This window comes from Schistocerca gregaria, chromosome 1, assembly GCF_023897955.1.
Source record: "Schistocerca gregaria isolate iqSchGreg1 chromosome 1, iqSchGreg1.2, whole genome shotgun sequence".
In the NCBI taxonomy this organism is placed as follows: Eukaryota; Metazoa; Arthropoda; class Insecta; order Orthoptera; family Acrididae; genus Schistocerca; species Schistocerca gregaria.
The window spans coordinates 1,029,169,865-1,029,191,545 of record NC_064920.1 but is presented as its reverse complement, the minus strand read 5'-3'; the positions used below and the strand labels follow the sequence as shown (position 1 = coordinate 1,029,191,545).

The following is a 21,681-nucleotide window of genomic DNA, read 5'->3' as shown; positions in this document are numbered from 1 at the left end:
ACTAATTCCCACTATATCTAACTTTAACCTGTCCATTTCCCTTTTTAAATTTTCTAACCTACCTGCCCGATTAAGGGATCTGACATTCCACGCTCCGATCCGTAGAGCGCCAGTTTTCTTTCTCCTGATAACGACGTCCTCCTGAGTAGCCCCGCCCGGAGATCCGAATGGGGGACTATTTTACCTCCGGAATATTTTACCCAAGAGGATGCCATCATCATTTAATCATACAGTAAAGCTGCATGTCCTCGGGAAAAATTACGGCTGTAGTTTCCTCTTGCTTTCAGCCGTTCGCAGTACCAGCACAGCAAGGCCGTTTTGGTTAATGTTGCAAGGCCAGATCAGTCAGTCATCCAGACTGTTGCCCCTGCAACTACTGAAAAGGCTGCTGCCCCTGTTCAGGAACCACACGTTTGTCTGGCCTCTCAACAGATACCCCTCCGTTGTGGTTGCACCTACGGTACGGCCATCTGTATCGCTGAGGCACGCAAGCCTCCCCACCAACGGCAAGGTCCATGGTTCATGGGGGGGGGGGGGGTAGCTTCTTGATTGTGCTGTTCAAATAGGTGGATTCTTGATTGTTACTGCAGTCCGTGAATGGTGACCGGAAGGACTGAATTTGGAGGCTGATGCACCCTCATTGCCTGATAGTTCCTCAGTAACATGATTCCTGTTGAAAGTGGCAAGTCTGAAGCACAGCCTGCCTGAATAAAGAAATCCGTCCAGTAATATTACTGCAAGGGATTTCTAGATGTATTTTTTCGCGAGATTATGCGTTTGCTTTCAATAATGGACTCTTACGTGAGAATGCTTAGGGAATTCTAAATGTATTCGGTATTTGTATATTCACCTTCTGGGGATAAAATGGAAGGGCTCAGCCGGGATTTGAACCCGGGACCTCCTGCACCCAAAGCAGGAATCATACCCCTAGACCACTGAGCCAGTTATGAATAGGTTTCTCGTCTTCACAGTCGACAAACAGATTCCAGCGTCCCGCGTGCTGATCTGTGAGTCACGCTTTGTGGCGTCTCTCGCAGGGAGCTGGTGCCACGCTAGAATACGCTTTTGTAGAACACTCCTTTTCATAAGACTAAGGGAGCAAAGTTAAAGTTGTTCTGCTAAATCAACACCACGTCGTCCTACATATCTTGGATAGCTAAAATATGAAGCAGTTTGTGAAATTTGTTAAAGTGCTCTTACCGACGCCTTTCACTCAACCAATTCTTCGGGCTTAACGTCTTTACTTACACGTCTGGGACGTACTGCTTCTTACTGCGGTTGAACCTAACGTGCCTACCGTAGCGGTCGCGCGGTTCCAGACTGAAGCGCCTAGAACCGCTTGGCCACACCGACCGGCTGATATCGCCAGACTAAGCACCACGGCCTCTTAATTTTGCACCCCGTGATCGAAACTTTATTATTATTTCTATTTATTTTACTTTATTTTATTTTTATTGCTTTCATTTATCTACCCATGTCTGTAGTAGGTTAATACTACAATGTTTCGAATCAAATTAGGGGATACAAGGGCGTTATATTAATTTTAAAATAACAATCGGACTTCACAAAAAGGGTAATACATTCATTAAATAATACATGTTCAAAATGTTCAAATCTGTGTGAATTCCTAAGGGACCGAACTGCCGAAGTCATCGGTCCCTAGACCTACACACTATTTAAACTAACTTATTCTAAGAACAACAACACCCCCCTCCTTCTCCCCCCCCCCCCCCCCCCCCCCCCACACACACACACGCCCGAGGGAGGACTCGAACGTCCGACAGGAGAGAGAGCGCAGTCCGCGAAACATGATGCCTCAAACCACGCAGGCACTCGGCGCAGTAATAATGTATGTATGTGTGTGTGTGTGTGTGTGTGTGTGTGTGTGTGTGTCTGTGTGTGTGTGGTACGTTCAGGGGTTACAATCTTTTAAATATTCTCATATTTCATTCTCATATCAATTGTTATATTAATCCTAATATTTTAAAAATGGCTCTGAGCTCTATGGGACTTAACAGCGGAGGTCATCAGTCCCCTTGAACTACTTAAACCTAACTAACCTAAGGACATCATACACATCCATGCTCGAGGCAGGATTCGAAACTGCGACCGTAACGGTCGCGCGTTTTCAGACTCTAATATTGTATTCATATGTCTACTCTTCAGGAATATTTGGTGCTTTCCCCTGGGCGACACCGATCATAAAAAGATTCGGAACCAAACACCACCAGGGTCGTGCGAAGGCAGGTTTAATGCAGTGATATTTTTTCGCACATGTCTCACTTGGGAAAGAAACATCGTTAACACTGCTGAAGATTTCGCGCGTCAGCAATATTTTCGCGGCAAACACTGCATAATGGATCAACGCGCTTTCAAATGATTATAAATCAACATGCACTACAGGAATTTCACCGAAAACATTTTCAAATAATTTTATCATATTTTTAACTTCATTCATTTGACATACAATTAGCAGACGAATAAGGACAACATTACATCAATATATACTCGAAAACGTTTGTGTAGTAATCTTCTACACACACACACACACACACACACACACACACACACACACTGGCGTAGAAACGAAAAATGGTGTACAAATGAAAGCAATAATCGAGTTTTGGACACGGGGCGCAAAATTAAGAAGCTACTACCCTAACTTTTGTCCCACCACTTTATCTGAGGTTATCAAGCGATGAAATCCATATAAATTAATTACAAAACTGAACTCGAGTACCTACGAATCAATCGAGACAGGTGTTCGCTTATTTTGATTTCTCTTCCACTCAGAAAAGTTCCTCGGAAACCGGGTGATAGCATTTCCCGCGTTCTCGTCAGTTGGCCTTTCGTTTTCAGAAACGGTCCAAAAAATGCTGATGAAGTACAAAACTCATCAATATTTTTATGAAATTACTCCGTCAACAGCAGAGGGTTTTTTCTCCTTCAATGATAGCCTACCTTTGTTTTATTTCAAATGTTCTATTCACCCAGAAAATTGGTTTAATAAAATTCTTCGTACTTCTGTAGCTTTTCGTCCCATTATCTCTTTACTCGTGCAGTGTGTTTCCTGTATAATTCTTCAGTCCATCCTGAATTTTGTAGAATAGGCTTTCAGGTAAATTTGTGTTTCTGAACTGTGGTTTTAATTTCGTTCAATCTCCAATGGCGTCTTGATCAACGCAAATTCATTAGTCATCTTCATTAACTTACGTTAGACAGTTGTTGACTTTATTAACCGAAAATGTTAACTTTATAATTTTCTTTGTGGGCCTGTTGCTGCCCATTCTACAGGTCAGAAACAGTCTAAAAGGATTGCAAGGGTGTTTGCCGGGTAGGTGCTGATAAATATTTGTTAAGAAAAACAAATCGATACGTTACGCCGTTTTCGATTTAATTACTAGGCCGTTGCGCACGCTAATTCAAACGCTTGTATGTGCTAAAATAGTGTAACACACAGACATCTGTCGGTCAATGAGTTACCACTTGTTCAAAATCTCATTACAGTTAAAATGTGTCTTTTTCACAAGTGAGAAGTTTAGCCTAGGTGAGCAAAGGCTACGTTTGTTCTGTTCAGGAAACCATACGAAGAGGTTTGACAACATGTCTCTGGCAGGCTCCTTGAATCTGTGCGCGCAACGACCTGATTGGCTAACTTCAATGATAATTAGATCGGAAACAGCACAACTTATCGAATTCTTTTCTCAACAACGACAGGACAATCTGCCGTGCAACATCCTCACATTTTTTCCCGCTGTTTCTAACCACCCTTTACATAGATAGCCGGTAAAACCGTAGAACATTCATTGATAATGGATTTTTTATGTAATAGCCTTCGCATGAATTCTTTTTCATCTAAATTCCATTTCGCACTATGTAGTACGATTTTTTTTGCCAATTTTCCGTTTTGTTTTTCAATTAGTTTTAATTGGGATCTACTAGCAATTATCACGGTTTCAGAAACGAAAAGAATTTCTGTTTCAACAACTGTGTTACCGTGTCGAAATTTTCTATTTTGTGCTACGGTGTTTTTTTTTATTTTATTTTTTTTTTTTTTTTACAAGCGAGTTTGTATGCTTTTAACAGGCTTGCACTTCTTTCTGTTGCTTAGCCGACAATCTACTGATGCTTCTGTATTTGTCCTTTTATTCGTTTGGTCAATTTGCGCCATAAAGGGCAACGAGAACAAAAACGCATGTCACAGCAGCAGACAGCAGATACAAACGGAATAAATATATTTCTTAGGAATTGCATAAAAAGCAATCGAATTTCATAAGCAGGCATAAACTGAGGAGACAAAAGTCATGGGATGCCTCCTAATAGCACAGCGGCTCGACATGGCATGGACTCGTAGCCGAACATAACCATTTCCCGTCAATTATCGGTTAATTTGGACCAGAGGACCCAGTCCACTCCATGTAAACACAGTTCAGGGTTTTGCAGTCGACAAGGGGCCAACCGACATCGTCACGAGCCGCGACGAGGCACTGCAAGCGATGTAAGGCTAGGCGCAAATTGGGAAGCGTATAGCACGTGTCACGTGACACGACACTACAGCGCGACACGCACGTGCCGCACGGGTGACGCGGCTGCAGCGCATATTGCGACGCGTACACCATACTTCGCACGCGCCTACTGGCGACGCTCTGCGTTGACTGAACCGAAGCGCGCACAACCTCTTATCTTTCTCAAACGATTTTACAGAAACTATTCTCTGAAAATATATGATTTTTGTTTACTTGTAGCCGTTATATGTCAGCTTCGTGCCCATCACCTCTCTAATGACCATTCTTATTGTGATGTACACATTTTAGTAAGACTCTGCGCAAAACTCAAAAAGTTTGCAACGAAAATTAGGGGGCGCTATGATTTTGGGTTTGGTGCGTATTACACCATATGGTGCTGCGTATGAAATTTAGCTAACATGCTGAATTTTTGTTTAGACTTGGGAGGAGGTCTGTATCTGCCTCCGATCTCGAGAAAATGGATGCCATGTTGCACGCTCACTTCCGATCTCACGCCCGCGAGAATGAATACTCGCAACATCTCTCATATCTCCTAAACCACTCGAGACATCGAAACGAAAGTTTGGCGAATGATAGCACACAAGGAGGAGAGTGTTTTGCCAATTCTTAAACACACAGAGTTTTCTTATCTATGACGATATTTCGGTACTTACACTTCCGTTTTTATTTATTTCACTCCAGTGACTGTAATTTCTTTTTAAGAGTTATCGACAGCTAACGAAACAAGAGCTTCCTAGTATGAAAATAAACATGAAATTTCTTCTTTTACGTTACTGCAAACCGACACTATGGGGTTTTTCGTAAGCTATTGAGCTCTGTGATTGCCAATTACTTTTTTTGAATGAAGCACTCCGTTTCGGAATTCTGTCTCAATAGCTACTGTGAGATGAGTTTGAAAATTACACTGTGACAAAGGAAGTACAATTAAACCAGTCACCCAGAGAAATGGGGCCGTTACTCAAAAACGGTTATGTTTCTTCGAATGAGAAAAGGTTAACAACTCACACAAAAATAGATTGCCAATTCTGTTGGAATTTTGGTGGAATCCCCGTGACCCATCGTATTTTTAACACTGAGCGACTGGAATGGAAACTTACCAAAGGATTTTATTCCTTCTCTTGATCTGAGCAGTATTAAAATAATGACGAGGTTCCTTCAGGCGGAATGAGAGGCACATATCAGATACTGGTTACTCGCCTACGGCTTGTCAAACTGACAATGTGTGATCGCGAATAAAATAGGTGTTATTGAGAAAAATAAACAATTGCTCTGTCGCAGAACACAATGGTCATTGTATTGTCAGCAGCGGAGGATAATGCGTGCGACAGGAATGCACAAGCCATGTGTGCCTCGTGAGATGGAGTTCGAATAACATTGTCATGCCTTTGTCAGCAGTACATTTCAAAAAATTAAAATATATCTAGTCATAGCACTCTTTTAGGATATTCCTACTTTCGTAATAATACCTACCATTTTCTTCATTTGTGTAGCCTGTTGTATAATTAGTTTATTAATGCTGACAATGTGCATGCAACAATTGAAATGCTTTTTCTCATCACAGAGAACCAATTAAAACATTGTTATTTCTGACTGTTTTTCGACTGTTTCTAGCTTGTAGTGGAAATGTGATGTTCACATGCATGTAGTACAGCGTGTCGTATTACATTATAACATCCATATCATAGTAATCACAGTGAGACTTATATACTTCAGATCTTGGACTCTTTTTACTAGGAGCACAAAGAGATCACACCTGTGATTATCCCTTTCTAAATTTTTGTGATAGATCGTACAGATACGCCAGCGTCTAGGCAGCGAGATGATAACCTTGTTTTACTTTCCTGCCATGATTCTTAATCACATGATTTTATAGTATTCCTTGCTTCCTTATTGACTACCCTCTGTCACTTCTTGCGATCTGAAAACATTAGCGGGGGCATATGATACAATTCCAGCGGCCAATGGCTCATCAGTTACTGAAGTATGCATTTTTCTTGACAGAAGAAAAACAAAACAAAACTATACAGATATAAATAACAGAAAAGTATAATGTACTAACGACGAAAGCTGTATCGTTTAAATGGCAAAAACGAAACACTACCCAAAGGCAAATAAATTTACTACACAGTAAGGCAAAAGTTATCGTATGGGTATGGGCAATACTACCACAGCTCATATGCGCCGTTCCGATGTGAGCACATGGCCGGGCTACTTTTCCGCTCCCCGCCTCAAATTTCCCACGGTGCTAGCGAGGCACGTGCGCGAGAAACTGTGCCTCAACCACAACGCCGCGCGACCTGGCGCAGGCGCGTGTCGCGTCCCAGTCGCGTCGCATCGCAATTTCCGCTGTCCCATTTGAACCTGTGATGTTACAAAAACACGTGCTGCGCTGCGTCGCGTCGCACGCGCTATACGCGTCTCAATTTGCGCCTAACCTAATACTGTTACCAAAGGAACTCCTGGTAGCTGAATGGTCAGCGCGATGGAATGTTATATTTAACGGCCCGGGTTCGATTCCCGGTAGGGTCGGAGATTTCTCCGCTCAGGGACTCTGTGTTGTGTTGTCCTTAGGGGAAAAAGTGACAGAGACGTGATGAGAAAGTTACAAGTACGTAGTCATCGTGGTCGTACTCTGACAGCCCTGTCTCACGGCAGGCTCGTAAGGCAGTCAAGAGCAGCCTTCCAGAGTAACGGATAGAGTAATGAAACCAGTGGAGCGAGTAGCGCCGCGGACGAGACGGATCAGAAGGCGCGGGAGCAGCGGCGACTGCGGCTGGCCTGGAACTACTGAGAAGGGCAGCGCTGCGCTGACAGGCGGCGCGGGAGGTCGGGGCCCCCTGATCGTGACCCGGCGGGTTCCACGCCGCGCCACAGCTGCCTATCGGCGCCGTGCAGCCGCTGCCGAGCCGTCCATCAGATAGCGTGCCCCAGCCCCAGGGCCGGCAGTGGTTGCTCCCTCCCTCCCTCCCTCCCCCCCCCCACTCTCCCCTTTCCCTCCTTTTACATCTTCGCGAGCAGTTTCGCTCTGATGCGCTGCCTCGCTACCGGATAGCCCACCCGCGGTGTCTCGGGCAGCCGCTGTCGTTACCTCAACGAGGCGACAGGGGCACCTATCACTTAGACAAAAAAGTGTATCGAAACTAACTTCACACATCTATACCCATATGTATTATAAAAATAGATGTATGAACGTATGTACTATTAAAAAAGGACAGCACTTCCTAATGTTCTGCAAAATTACACCACGTGATCAAAAAGTCAGTATAAGTTAGAAAACTGAATAAATCACGGAAAAATGTAGATAGAGAGGTATAAACTGACACACATGCTTGGAATGACATGGGGTTTTATTAGAACTAAAAAATTACAAAAGTTCAAAAAATGTCCGACAGATGGCGCTTCATCTGATTAGCATAGCAATAATTGGCATAACAAAGAAAGACAAAGCAAAGATGATGTTCTTTACAGGAAATGCTCAATATGTCCACCATGATTCCTCAACAATAGCTGTAGTCGAGGAATAATGTTGTGAACAGCACTGTAGAGCGTGTCCGGAGTTGTGGTGAGGCATTGGCGTCGGATGTTGTCTTTCAACATCCCTAGAGATGTCGGTCGATCACGATACACTTGCGACTTCAGGTAACCCCAAAGCCAATAATCGCAACGACTGAGGTCTAAGGACCTGGGAGGCGAAGCATGACGAAAGTGGCGGCTGAGCACACGATCATCAGCAACATGGGGTGGAGCGCCATCCTAATAAAACTCCATGTCATTCCCAATTTTTACCTCTCTATCTACATTTTTCTGTGGTTTATTAAGTTTTCAAATTTATACTGATCACCCGGTATTTATTTAGTGAGTAACCGGCTTTGGATTTCTCAGGCCGTCTTCAGGGTAGTTATCGCCTGAAGATGGCCAGAAAAGCCGAATGCCGGTTCGTCACCAAATAAATATAATTTTGGAGAAATTCAGAAAGGTCCTTTGTAATATTATTATCATGTTATGCCAAGCACAGACGGAGAATCCAGTTAATGTTACGTCTGTATGCGTTTGTATATGTGCGTTCGCCGCAAGGAGTAGCCCACGCCGCTGCCCCCGTCGGCGGTTTGAGTCGTCCCTAGGGCATCGCTGTGTGTGTTGTCCAAGCGTAAATTAGTTTAAGTTAGATGAAGTAGTGTGTAAGTTTAGGGACCGATGACCTCAGTAGTTTAGTCCCGTAAGATCTTACCACAAATATACAAATGTATGTTCCACAGCTCTTCCTAATCCATTAGACCGATTTCAATCAAACTAGGTGCACATACCTTATTGTCAGGCAACAAACGCTCCAGGGGTAAGAATCATCTACTTATCAAAGGGCGGGAGGAGGAGGGGGGGGGGGGGGAGAAGTGTAGCCCTCGAAGCGCAAACTCCCATACTTATTCACCAATACTTGAGAATGAGAGGCATGATGTTACATAATTTATTGCTTGTTTACTACCAGCTGTATTCGCGACAAATTTTGCAGACGGTATGCACATACGCCACTGCAAAATATTACTATCGTACGACATACAAATCTGGATGAAGTCCACAGGAAAGACAGGCCGTGCCACTTACGTCAGAGCACGTGACACTGCAGGTCTGTTCCATGTTTTCATCAATATTTGTTCCACCAGGTGCTGATCTGTAAGTTCACTCCTTTGATCAGAAACGAAATCATTCAAAGACGATAGCAATCATTCAGGAAGTCACAGAACATCCTAACAAACTCATTTTTATTAAAAGAAGTTTGATCTAAAACAAGAAAATTTTAGCACCAGTGCTATGGAAAACTGATATATTGATTTTATACCCGGTTTTCAGTAAAAAAGAAAAATACCCGTTATAACCGAGACCAAATAAATACCGAAAAATACCCGTTAGTACCGGTATCGGTTTAGCCAGTGGGTTCTTTTCCACTGCTCCTCTGGCATTTACAAAGTGATTGTACATCGTACCGAACGCAGAATGGAAAATAAACACGCAAATATTCCCGCTCATCTGGTCATCGATAAGGCCGGATAAGCTCCCCACGAAAACTAATAACTGAGGAGTACTATCAAGTGCCGGCCGCGGTGGTCTCGCGGTTCTAGGCGCGCAGTCCGGAACCGTGCGACTGCTACGGTCGCAGGTTCGAATCCTGCCTCGGGCATGGATGTGTGTGATGTCCTTAGGTTAGATAGGTTTAAGTAGTTCTAAGTTCTAGGGGACTGATGACCACAGCAGTTGAGTCCCGTAGTGCTCAGAGCCAAGTACTATCAAGTACAGCAAATCGCAATTGAAGGAAAAGAAATAAGAAATAATACACGAATCTGAAACGTACACACACGCAAAATGTCAGACGTCTCTGGAGGTCTAAGGCCAAAACGAGATTCAACTCTCCCGACAGGAACACATTCATTTGTCCATCTACTTTTCGCATCCTGTAAATAACGACATAGTGAAAGTTCAAAAGCGAATTTCTTACAACGAAACCAGAAAAAGTACATGGAAACATATTGCATTCGCACACACACACACACACACACACACACACACACACACACACACACACACAGTCACCAATTTAGAATAAAACAATGTTAATCATAACATTCCCAGTCATACATTTTCGATGTAAATAAGTTTCTATATTAAGTTCTTTACGGATGCAGGTGACAAATTATGAAGGAAAACTAGCTTTAAAGCAAAATACAGAAAATGGTAAAAACCACGACATTTGGTAACAAGATAAATATTTTAAAAAATTATTTCAAAATTTTAGAGAAAGAATTTTTCCTGTTTCTTTAACAGAAAGAAACTTAAAAAAAAAAAAACACTGATGAGCGAAACAAGTCTGGGTAAAAAGAAGAAAAATTGTGTTTGCTCGTGGTGGATTCTATACAAAAAGAAATTTATTTGTAACCAAACACTGAACTATGAATAAGCTCCAACCTCAAGATGAGTATTACTTAATTAGGCTTATTAATACAGAACACCCACAATCCTATCAGAAGCCACACTTTATTAGTTTCCAGCATGATAGCACCACTGGCTGCGAGGGACATCATCAGCAGGGACACTGTAACACGGAACAGGTAGGAAACTGTCTAAATGCTTGCTCAGGAAGTGAGTTACATCCCTTAGTGAGGTGGATATGCCCAGTATCTCTGTATGTCACCAAGTTCACTGCTCATGACAAAAGTGCCCGTCGGTTAGGTGTGAGGGGGAATGTAGCACTTTCAAATTACAAGTGTGTCCACAATTACTTGGCACTATTCCGAAAAATCATAGGTAGACGAAAGGTAAAGGAAGAAAACGTTAGCGTTTAACATCCTGTCGATGGCGCGGTTATTACCAACAGAGGAGAAGCCCGATATTGGGAAGACAGTCGGTCGTATCTTTTCCAATGGGCCATCTGGACAAGCGTGGAAATCATGAAAGAAATAAAATAAACACAAGGAATAAATTGGAAAATCATAAGAATGTCAACCAAATGTGTCTGTCGTATTACCTCCAGAAAAAACGCCTGCTCGCAAAACAACTAAGGAACTGTGTGTCGTGGTGCTTTTATGAGCGACTGTTTATCGATCTTTAACCGCTCTTACGCTGCGAAAAGAGCCATCAGAATCTATCAATCCAGAGGAGCAGTATACAGTAACAGCGGAGGCGCCGTATACAGCGGACGTTTCAATCCACCCAGGTACAAAGGAATAGAGACGATGCAAATTTGCGTTATTTCAAAAATTCGTTCAGACCAGTGCCCTCATCAGTACCTGAAGCCAGTGTGCCGAACAACACACAAACTGGACAGTAGCTGATTGGAGGGGGGATGAAGATGGGAGGGTGGGGGAAGGTGAGAGGGCAGACCTATACCTCTACAACTATATACACACTCCGGAAGCACTGTATGGTGTATGGCGGAGGATACCTTGTACCGCGCGCGGCCGTAGTGGCCGAGCGGTTCTAGGCGCTTGAGTCTGGAACCGCGCGATTGCTACGGTCGCAGGTTCGATCCTGCCTCGGGCATGGATGTTTGTGATGTCCTTAGGTTAGTTAGGTTTAAGTAGTTCTAAGTTCTAGGGGACTGATGACCTCAACTGTTAGGTCCCATAGTCCTCAGAGCCATTTGAACCTTGTACCGCTATTAATGATTTCCTTACTTGTTCCACTCGCAAATACGAGTAGAGCGAAGGTAAATGAGTGACTATGTGCCTTGTAGGGGCCATGATTTCTCTTATCTTGCCTTCATGGTTCTTATATGAAACTTACGTTGGTGGCAGTACAAAGTTCTGCAGTCAACTTCAAATACCGGTTCTCTAGATTTTCTCAACACCGTTTGACAAAGAGAACGTCGCCTTCCCTCCACGAATTCCCATTTGAGTTCGCGAGGCATCTCCGTAATATTCGCGTGCTGATCGAACCTACCGGTAACAAATCTAGCTGACTTGCATCGATGTCTTCCTTTAATCCGACCTGGCGCTGATCCCAACATTCGAGCAGCTTCTCGCTGCTGACTTAGCCCCGAGGCGCCACACAATAAAATCTTCACCTGAACCCGCCATGGGCTACAAAATAACTGTTTCTATATCTGAGCCGGCCGCTGTGGCTTCAGTCCTGAACCGCGCTGCTGCTACGATCGCAGGTCCGAATCCTACCTCGGGCATGGATGTGTGTTATGTCCTTAGGTTAGTTAGGTTTAAGTAGTTCTGGGGACTGATGACCTCAGATGTTAAGTCCCATAGTGCTTAAAGCCATTTGAACCGTCTATATCTGAAGGTGATGACAACTACAGCCGGCCGCGGTGGTCTAGCGGTTCTAGGCGCTTCAGTCCGGAACCGCGCGGCTGCTACGGTCGCAGGTTCGAATACTGCCTCGGGCATGGATGTGTGTGATGTCCTTAGGTTAGTTAAGTTTAGGTAGTTTTAAGTTCTAGGGGACTGATGACCACAGATGTTAAATCCCATAGTGCTGAGAGCCATTTGAACCATTTGACAACTACATACACTAGGTTACCATTTTATTTTTCATACAATGATCTTACTTTTATTTTAGCCTAGGGTCGCCCACGGCCTGCCAACCTTCACGTGTGCAGGATGTGAGGGTCAAGGACAGGCCTTCTCTGCTTTGCGCGGCACTTCCCTGAAATACCCGGAACAGAGCGACATTTCGTTGAGTATTGCGGGTTGGGAATGACAGAAGAGAGGGGTGATAATTCTCAAAATATATTACGCAGTCGCATATGCGACAGGTACTATAAATTTGCTGTGAAACGAGATTACAGTATAACGCAGTCCGCCCCCGGTAGCTGAGTGGTTAGCGCGACAGAATGTCAATCCTAAGGGCCTGGGTTCGATTACCGGCTGGGTCGGAGATTTTCTCCGCTCAGAGACTGGGTGTTGTGTTGTCCTAATCATCATTTCATCCCCATTGACGCACAAGTCGTCGGAGTGGCGTCAAATCGAAAGACTTGCACCCGGCGAACGGTCTACCCGACGGGAGGCCCTAGTCACACGACATTTTAGTATAACACAGAAAAATTTAAAGATTCAGTTGATACTGGAAGAGTAATAAAACTGCAACTATCGATAGACGGAATTCATTATTCTGTATATCAAGAAGCACTCTGTGCTAAATTTGCATGCATGGAGCACGGGAAGAAATTGGTGGTACGAAAAGTAAAATTTCTAAAGTCGCACGCATTTTTCCACCGTCAGTTGCGATAGTTTTTGATGGAACTGAACGAAGAGTCTTGAGACTGCATATTACTGCAAAGCACGTTCGTTAAATCAAGGCACACACCTCGAACCATGTTTCAATTCAAAACTTCTTAAATTTTTAAAGGAACTAATAGTTACTATTAAAATCAGTCTTGATCACAAATTTATTTATTACGGTAACCGGTTTACCATAATAAATAAATTTGTGATCAAGACTGATTTTAATTGTAACTATTAGTAATACCATTGATCACTGTCTTCTCCCACAATGTATTCAGAAGTAATTATAAAGGAACGGTAATTAGAAAATCCGGAATGGATTGCAGATCTCACATTTTAAGCGGACTTGACTACACACTGGTCTCAGTAAGACACCGTAATGTCAGAAACAGTTTGTTATTTGATAGGGATGTATTTAAAAAGAAAATTGCGTTACAGAAAGGACACATTCTGACAAACACAGTCCATTCCAGTTCCCTTGACTCACTGGCATTAAAGAAAACGTCAGGTTTGAAAAAATTCATTGTGGCTTTCAAAAAATTACAGGAACTGATTCCTAATCTTACATCTGTTTCTGACGCCGCTTGCCGTTTCAGTTGAAAGCGCTCCCAGTGCACGTGCAGATGTAATTCATCTGCACGGTGACTCCCGTTTTGAAGAGAAATCCCTTTAGCGTTAAAACTGTCCAGGACGTCCACATTACTTTCCTCAGGTAGCGTTTCCATCTCTTCATAACGACGTTGTGAAAGGTCTACAATGAAACTTCCTGGCAGATTAAAACTGTGGGCCGATTGAGACTCGAAATCGGGACCTTTCCCTTTCGCGGGAAAGTGCTCTACCAACTGAGCTACCCAAGAACGGCTCACGCCCCGTGTTCGCAGCTTTAATTCCGCCAGTACCTCGTCTCCTACCTTTCAGACTTCACAGAAGCTGTCCTGGGAAACTTGCAAGACTATTTCCGAGACATGTTCCGTCGAGAAGCGACAGACGACGCGGCAACTGCTGAAATTCTGCAGCAGACGAGGAGCGTGCTGACAGATGCAGACAGGGCGTTGCTGACAGAAAATGTCGACACAGACGACATCAAAGAAACGGTGAAAACCACCGCCAGACAAATAGCACCGGGCGTCGACGGCATCCCGCTCGAGTTTTACCTACTGTACTGGGACGTACTGGGAGTCCAATTCACGGAGATGGTGAACGAGATACTCAATAGGGCGGAAATTCCACCTGGGCTGGCCGAAGGGAAAATAAGCCTCATCCCTAAGAAGAAAGCCGCCCGCCGCATTGAAGAGTTTCGCCCGGTTACGCTCCTGGATGCCGACTATAAAATAGTAGCGAAATGCATCGCAAATAACCTGAAATCGGAGGTGAGGAAAGTTAACAGTCCGTGGGAAACATGTGCGGTACCAGGAAAAAAATATATTTGACGCCACATGCACCTACAGGGACGTAATAGCCACAGGCAGCCACTACCAGAAGCGGAGGTGCCATAATTTCGGTGGACTTCAACAAGGCTGTCGACAGGATCTATCACAGATACCTCATAGAGACACTAAACAGACTCGGGTTTGGGCAAAAATTTTATCACAATCATACAGAAGATACTAAGTACTGCGAGATCGACAGTAGCAGTCAACAGTTGGAAAACAAAACAAATAAAACTGGACACTTAAGTGAGGCAAGGCTGGCTATTCTCAACGGCTCTCTTCGCTATAGCACTGGACCCGCTGCTGCGGGAACTCACAAACGACATCAGAGGATTCTCTGTAGGTGACAAAACAACAGCATGTATATCTATCCTACGCTGACGACCTAGGCATCTTTATTGCAGATCAGGAAGATATTGGGCGAGTAGAAACCATCATCAACACATTCCAAAAAGCGTCAGGCGCTCAAACCAACCCTAGAAATACAGTAATACTGCCGTTAGGGAATCAACGACTCAGCCGGTCGCGGTGGTCTCGCGATTCTAGGCGCGCAGTCCGGAACCGTGCGACTGCTACGGTCGCAGGTTCGAATCCTGCATCGGGCATGGATGTGTGTGATGTCCTAAGGTTAGTTAGGTTTAAGTAGTTCTAAGTTCTAGGGGACTGATGACCACAGCAGTTGAGTCCCATAGTGCTCAGAGCCATTTGAATCAACGACTCAAATCAGACAGGCAGTGGTACAATATAGCAGAAAGCCATAAAGGTCATGGAATATTTATACAGTCTTGTCCACTTAGAAGGGCCGCATAAAACTGGAGAGACGTGCTGCACACCATAAGAGGTCTCTCCAGACAGCACGAGAACCAGAAACTGACAATCCACCGGAAAATAGACCTGATAAACACGACGATCCTGTCGAAAGCATAGTACCTACGCAAATCTTAAACATCCCGACAGAAATTGTGCGAGCACTTACGAGCGCAGTATACTACCTGCTGTGGCGTCGAAATATATTCAAAGTGGCGCAAACAACGTGCTCACTGCCAATAAAAGAAGGGGGACTAGGTCTAGTCGATGTAAAGACCAAGTGTGCAGCACTCCTATTAAAACGAACGCTCGCCATCCAGGACAAAAACCCCGACAGCGTCATAGCCACGGTGACTACAAGATACAAGCCCGCATCAGAAGCAGCGTCAGTCGACATAAGACATCCCCTTCAGAATGCGGCACGTCAGCCTGCACTATAAACAAAAGTTACGCTATGAACACCGTGGCGAACCCTGGCCACAGAACAGCCAAGAGAATATACTGGGCCTTCAGGGGGAAACCGGCGGAAAATAAAATTGAAAACAAACTTGCGCAGTACAGTTGGAAACAAATATGGGAAAATGTATCTGAAAACGTGTTGCCTAAAGATGCAAAGGAGACATGGTACAAAATAGTAAACAGAACGGTACCAACCAACCAAAGACTGGCGGAGATAAAACTCGTCGCAAGTGACAAGTGCGACGTATGTACCATGACTGACACACTCGAGCACCGTTTCACCTGCGGGAATGCCACCAACATATGGGAAACGTGCCAGCAGATGGTGGCCCACATCTACAGAACGGCGCCGGGACACATCACAGTGGAAGCAATCACCGCCCCAGACTCCAACCCATTTCCACGAGCCAAGCGACTGGCGACTCTCTGCATCCTCGCCATGGCGGCACACGGCATCATAGCAAGGAGGCAGACCGACCATCTGGCCTTCCTGATGGACCTATGGGAGGAAAACAAGACGGCCCAGCAGCACAGACGTTAAACGTGTGTTTGTGACAAAAAAAGAAGACAGCAACTATTTCGGTTATGCAGTGTTGCATGGCATCCAGATATACTTCATTATTTGTACTACATTGTTTAGGATACAAGCATTACTTAGTGAAAAGCACCAACTACTCATAAAAAAATGAAGGTTTCCCTACAATATGACATTATTTTTGCCTTCTTCAATTGACCTTTAGCTTGTAGTATATGTAAAAATTTCTTACATTTCTGTTCCATCTGTCATGCTGATGTTTTCTCCCATACAGTCCCACCTAACAGCGCTCGCTAGAGGAAGATAGCAAACCAGCATGCACATCGTGCCTGTAGCACCACAGAGTGCATGACATGCACAAATCTGAACTCATAATTAATTTGTTGACAATAGATATAAAGTATTATGCCTGTTGTGCAATGGTTTACGCACAAAAAAAGACGAAATAAGAGAAAAATGCAAAAGAAAATAATATACAAACGAAAACCTAAAAAAACCGACAGTAATGTTAACCACCTCTAGGAATATAATAAATTAATAGAAAGAAATGTTTTAAAAATGTATCCTTGTTAAAAATTTAAATAAATGTATATGGTTCCAAAAAAATATCAGTGCACACTACGCTGCAGAATGAAAATCTCATTCGAGTGCTACAATATTTCGATCAACACAGTGTGTGAAAGGGTTTTTTTTTCGATTATGAAATTAAATAAGACACGATTACGTGGCAACATGAGTGCCGGAGGTGCTTCCGATATGTTTTGGGGTTTTTTCCGTACCAAGACTTGGACTCATTCAGGTTACCATGAACATCAACCAGGGTGTTTACTTCAACAAAATGGCTCTGAGCGCTATGGGACTCAACATCTGACGTCATCAGTCGCCTAGAACTTAGAACTACATAAACCTAACTAACCTGAGGACATGACACACATCCATGCCTGAGGCAGGAGTCGAACCTGCGACCGTAGCAGTCCGGACTGAAGTTTATTTCAACATTCTCGGTATGATGTGTTGGCTTTTCACGCTGTGTACATTCCAGGCTTTCTAGATGTAAGAGCCGTTCACTGGGTTGCACACATGATTTGATAAACACTTAGGCCTACCAAATCACAAGGTTTTAATCCTACAGAAAATGGCTGGGGCTGTTTGGGTCAGTGGGTGAAAGGTAAGAGGCAAAATCTACATAGTTTGGTAATTCTGAGACTTACCAGTGAGTAGCTCTGCTGGATGTGGCACACATGAAGAAACTTGTGGACTCTCTTCGTCGTCAAATTGACACCATAATCAAAGTTAGAGACGATGTTACACGATATTAACGTAACGTCTCCTGGGGACGAATAATTATCTGTCTGGTGTACTGATTTCCTAACTCGTTGTGGCCTTTACTTTGTTATTAGTTAACTTGTGAAACAAATTAGTGAAGAAGGAATGTTTTATTAAAGATTCAAAATGAAAATAAATACAAATGTAGACGTACGGTGCCTCACTTGATTTTATTGTATGTTATTTAAATAACCTGTACTATGCAAATCTTACCTTCACTGACACTTCGATATGTTAGAGCTCATGCAGGAAAACTCAACCAGAATTCAGTCTGTTATAGAAAACGACGAGGACAACTCCAGAATGTAATCAACCACTGATGTCCCGATGTCAGACGTGTTCTTCCGCGTACGCCATCTTTGGTAATACAGCGTGGAAGAACCTGTTCGCAAACAAATTATATTTTATTGACTCTAACAGTCAGAAACATCGAGTAAAATAGCCGTTAAGAAACGGCCTATAATACCGAACTCTCGACGATGTCGTAAATTTGGCAGTAAATATCTAGATGTTACAACTCAAGAGGACTGCTTTAAGTTCGGACTGCTAATGCAACGGCAAGAGTGCGCCAGCTCTGCCCACTTACTTGCACTCAGTGCGTTTAGATGAAAGCTCGTTGCTTCGAACAGTAACAGGCCGTAACTGTCCACTCAGCAGACAGTCATTAGCACCGAAACAAGTTGTAAATTTCTGTTTCTGGATTAAATCTTCACAAAAGGGTCACGGGCACGAAAGCAGTGTTTTATGAACGATTTCGAAACTGCAGACGACAATACGCTACTTACAATGCTACAGACGGAAAAAAACATAAATCAGTACTGAGTGTCCATGACATATTCATATTTGCTTTAGTGTCTTTCGCAAGCAATGGTCAAAAATTGTTTCGTTTCAAAGACATTAACCGTGTAGCCAATATCGAACGTGAATTACTTTTGCATCGGTTACAACGCTGTAGCTGAAAAGGTAGTGAATAGTTTCTGCTGGATTCTCGACAATCTGGGATGGAAATAAAGCTTTAGTTTGTACTAAGGATGATTCAGAGACCTACATACATCGAGGTGAAAAAAGTCATGGGATGGCGATAGGCACATATACAGAAGAGGTAGTATCACATACATACAAGGTATAGAAGGGCAGTGCATTGGCGGATTTGCCATTTGTACTCACATGATTCATGCCAAAAGGTTTCCGACAAGACAATTTCCGCACGACAGCAAGTGTCCGCAGCTCGTGGTCTAGTGGCTTGCGTTGCTGCCTCTGTATCACGGGGTCCCGGGTTCAATTCCCGGCCTAGTTGGGATTTACTCACCCGGGGACTGGGTGTTTGTGTTATCATCATCATCATCATCATCATCACGACGGGAAATGGTAGTGAGAGCTAGATGCATGGGGCATTCAATTTCGGAAGTCGTTAGGCTCCGAGGTCCACAGTGTCATTACTTCTCACCATGGAAAACGCAGTAGTCGATGGCCTTCACTTAACGACCGAGAGCAGCGGCGTTTACGTAGACTTGTCAGTGTTAACAAACAACAAACATTGCGTGAAATAACCGCAGAAATCAAAGTGGGACGTACGATGAACATATCTGTTAGGAGATTGCAGCGAAATTTGGGGTTAATGGGCTATGCCAGCAGACGATCGACGCGGGTGCCTTTACTGACAGCACTGCATCGCCTGAACGTCTCTCCTGGGCTCGTAACGATGTCGGTTGTACCCTAGACGACTGGTCAGATGAGTCCAGATTTCAGTTGGTAAGAAAGAGCTGATCGTACGCTTTGAATGTGGCACAGAAATCACCAAGTCATGGACCCAAGTTGTCCACAAAATCGTTGTGCATGCCGGTGGTGGCTCTATAATAGTGCGGGTCATGTTTACATGGAATGGAGTGGTTTAGCTGAACCGATGACTGACCGGATATATTTATGGTCGGCTACTTGGAGGACATTTGCAGCCAAACAGCGACGAAATTTTCTAAAGAGGATAATGCGCTTTGTCACCAGGCTACAATTTTTCTCGACTCATTTGAAGAACATTCTTGACGAGCGCATGATTTGGCCACCCATCGAATATTTATGCGACATAATTGAGGGGTCACTTCATGCACAAAATCCTGCACCGGCAAAACTTTCGCAATTATGACTGCTACAAAGGCGGCATGGCTGAATATATCTGCAGGGGTTTCCAACGACTTGTTGAGTCCATGCCACACCGAGTAATTGCACTACGCCGGGCAAAAGTAGGTCCGACACGATACTAGGACGTAAGCCAGGACTTTCGTCACCACAGTGTATACAGGGTGAGTCACTAACTATTGCCACCAAGAATAACACCGAAAGTATGATGGGGGCTGAAAAGTTTGTTGCACAGAAGTTTTACGGGCAAGGGGGGCCATAATATGACATTCGTTTTTTGTTGCTGGGTAGGGTCGCTTCAAATATGGTCAACTTTGTGTTTTTAAATGGGGTGCTATAGTCTGGTACGTATTTTCTGATAGCGGCTATCGAGACGAATCCGAGGTGTAACAGTAAGGTCAACGAAGGTCACAAAGGTGGCATGAACATCCATTTACAGAAGGTGTTCGAAGTGATAACCATCGGTCCATCGGTATCAGTGCAGTGCTGCAATCTCCTTATCATGGATTGAGTTGTATTTCTTACCACATCGGCACTTATCGAAGCACATGCTCTGAAAATTCTCTCTCGCATATCTTCAGGTGTAGTTGGAACATCTTTATAAACAATGTCTTTTTACGAATACCCACAAGAAAAAATCCAGACACGTCAAGTCTGGCGAAAGAGCCGGCCACGACACATCTCGTCCGCGTCTAATCCAAATATTTGGGAATTGTCTCTGCAACTCATTTCTAGCCATCAGCGAAAAATGTGCCTGACACCCATCGTGATGATACCACATTCTGTTCCTTGTTGCTAAAGGTATTTCTTTCAGTAACAGACCTAATGTTTCTGGCAGGAATGTGGTGTTCTTCCTCCCATTAAGATTTCCTTCGATGAAATAGGGACCTATACTTCTGTCCTCCAGAATTCAACAACACCATTCACCGGCCACGGTTTTTGGTGTGCAACTTGCCGCAGCCAGCATGGATATTCAAAACCTAACTAACCTAAGGACATCATATGAGGCCATCAGTCCACTAGAACTACTTAAACCTAACCAACCTAAGGACATCACACACACCCATGCCCGAGGGAGGATTCGAACCTGTGACCGTAGCGGTCGCGCGGTTCCAGACGGAAGCGGCTTGAACCGCTCGGCCACTACGGCCAGCTTGGCAGGATTCGAACCTGCGACCGTAGCAACAGCGCGGCGCCGGCCGCGATGGTCTCGCCGTTCTAGGCGCGCAGTCCGGAACCGTGCGACTGCTACGGTCGCAGGTTCGAATCCTGCCTCGGGCATGGATGTGTGTGATGTCCTTAGGTTAGTTAGGTTTAAGTCGTTATAAGTTCTAGGGGACTGATGACCACAGCAGTTGAGTCCCATAGTGCTCAGAGCCAACAGCGCGGCTCCGGAATGAAGCACCTAGAACTGCTCGGTCACAGCGGCCGGCAGTTGCCCAATAATGCATGTTACGAAAATTAACATTTTCATGCATGGTTCGTGAATGTAGCCTCGTCGGTAAATAAAATCAAATCAGTAAATGTGTCATCCCTCTGAATCTGAAGTTGAGTCCATCGGCAGAATTCAATGCGACGCCTATAGTCCGTGCCAGTTAGTTCTTTGTGGAGACTGATTTTTTTAAAGGATGATATTTATGACAATGCAGAACACTAACAACATTACTCTGTCACATGCCAGATTCCCTTGTGATTTGACGTGAACTAACGCAAGGATATCGAACCACAGTGACAAGAGTACCAGT

General features: G+C 44.1%; 1 protein-coding gene and 1 non-coding gene across 2 annotated transcripts in view; one reads left to right on the top strand and one right to left on the bottom strand.

Moving 5' to 3' along the window:
- Positions 1-21,681, top strand: part of LOC126279034 (uncharacterized) — a 587,657-nt gene that overhangs the window by 472,714 nt on the left and 93,262 nt on the right. The gene's annotated exons all lie outside the window — the stretch shown is intronic.
- Positions 871-942, bottom strand: Trnap-ugg (transfer RNA proline (anticodon UGG)). The gene has a single exon. It is a non-coding gene; the product is annotated as a tRNA-Pro (tRNA).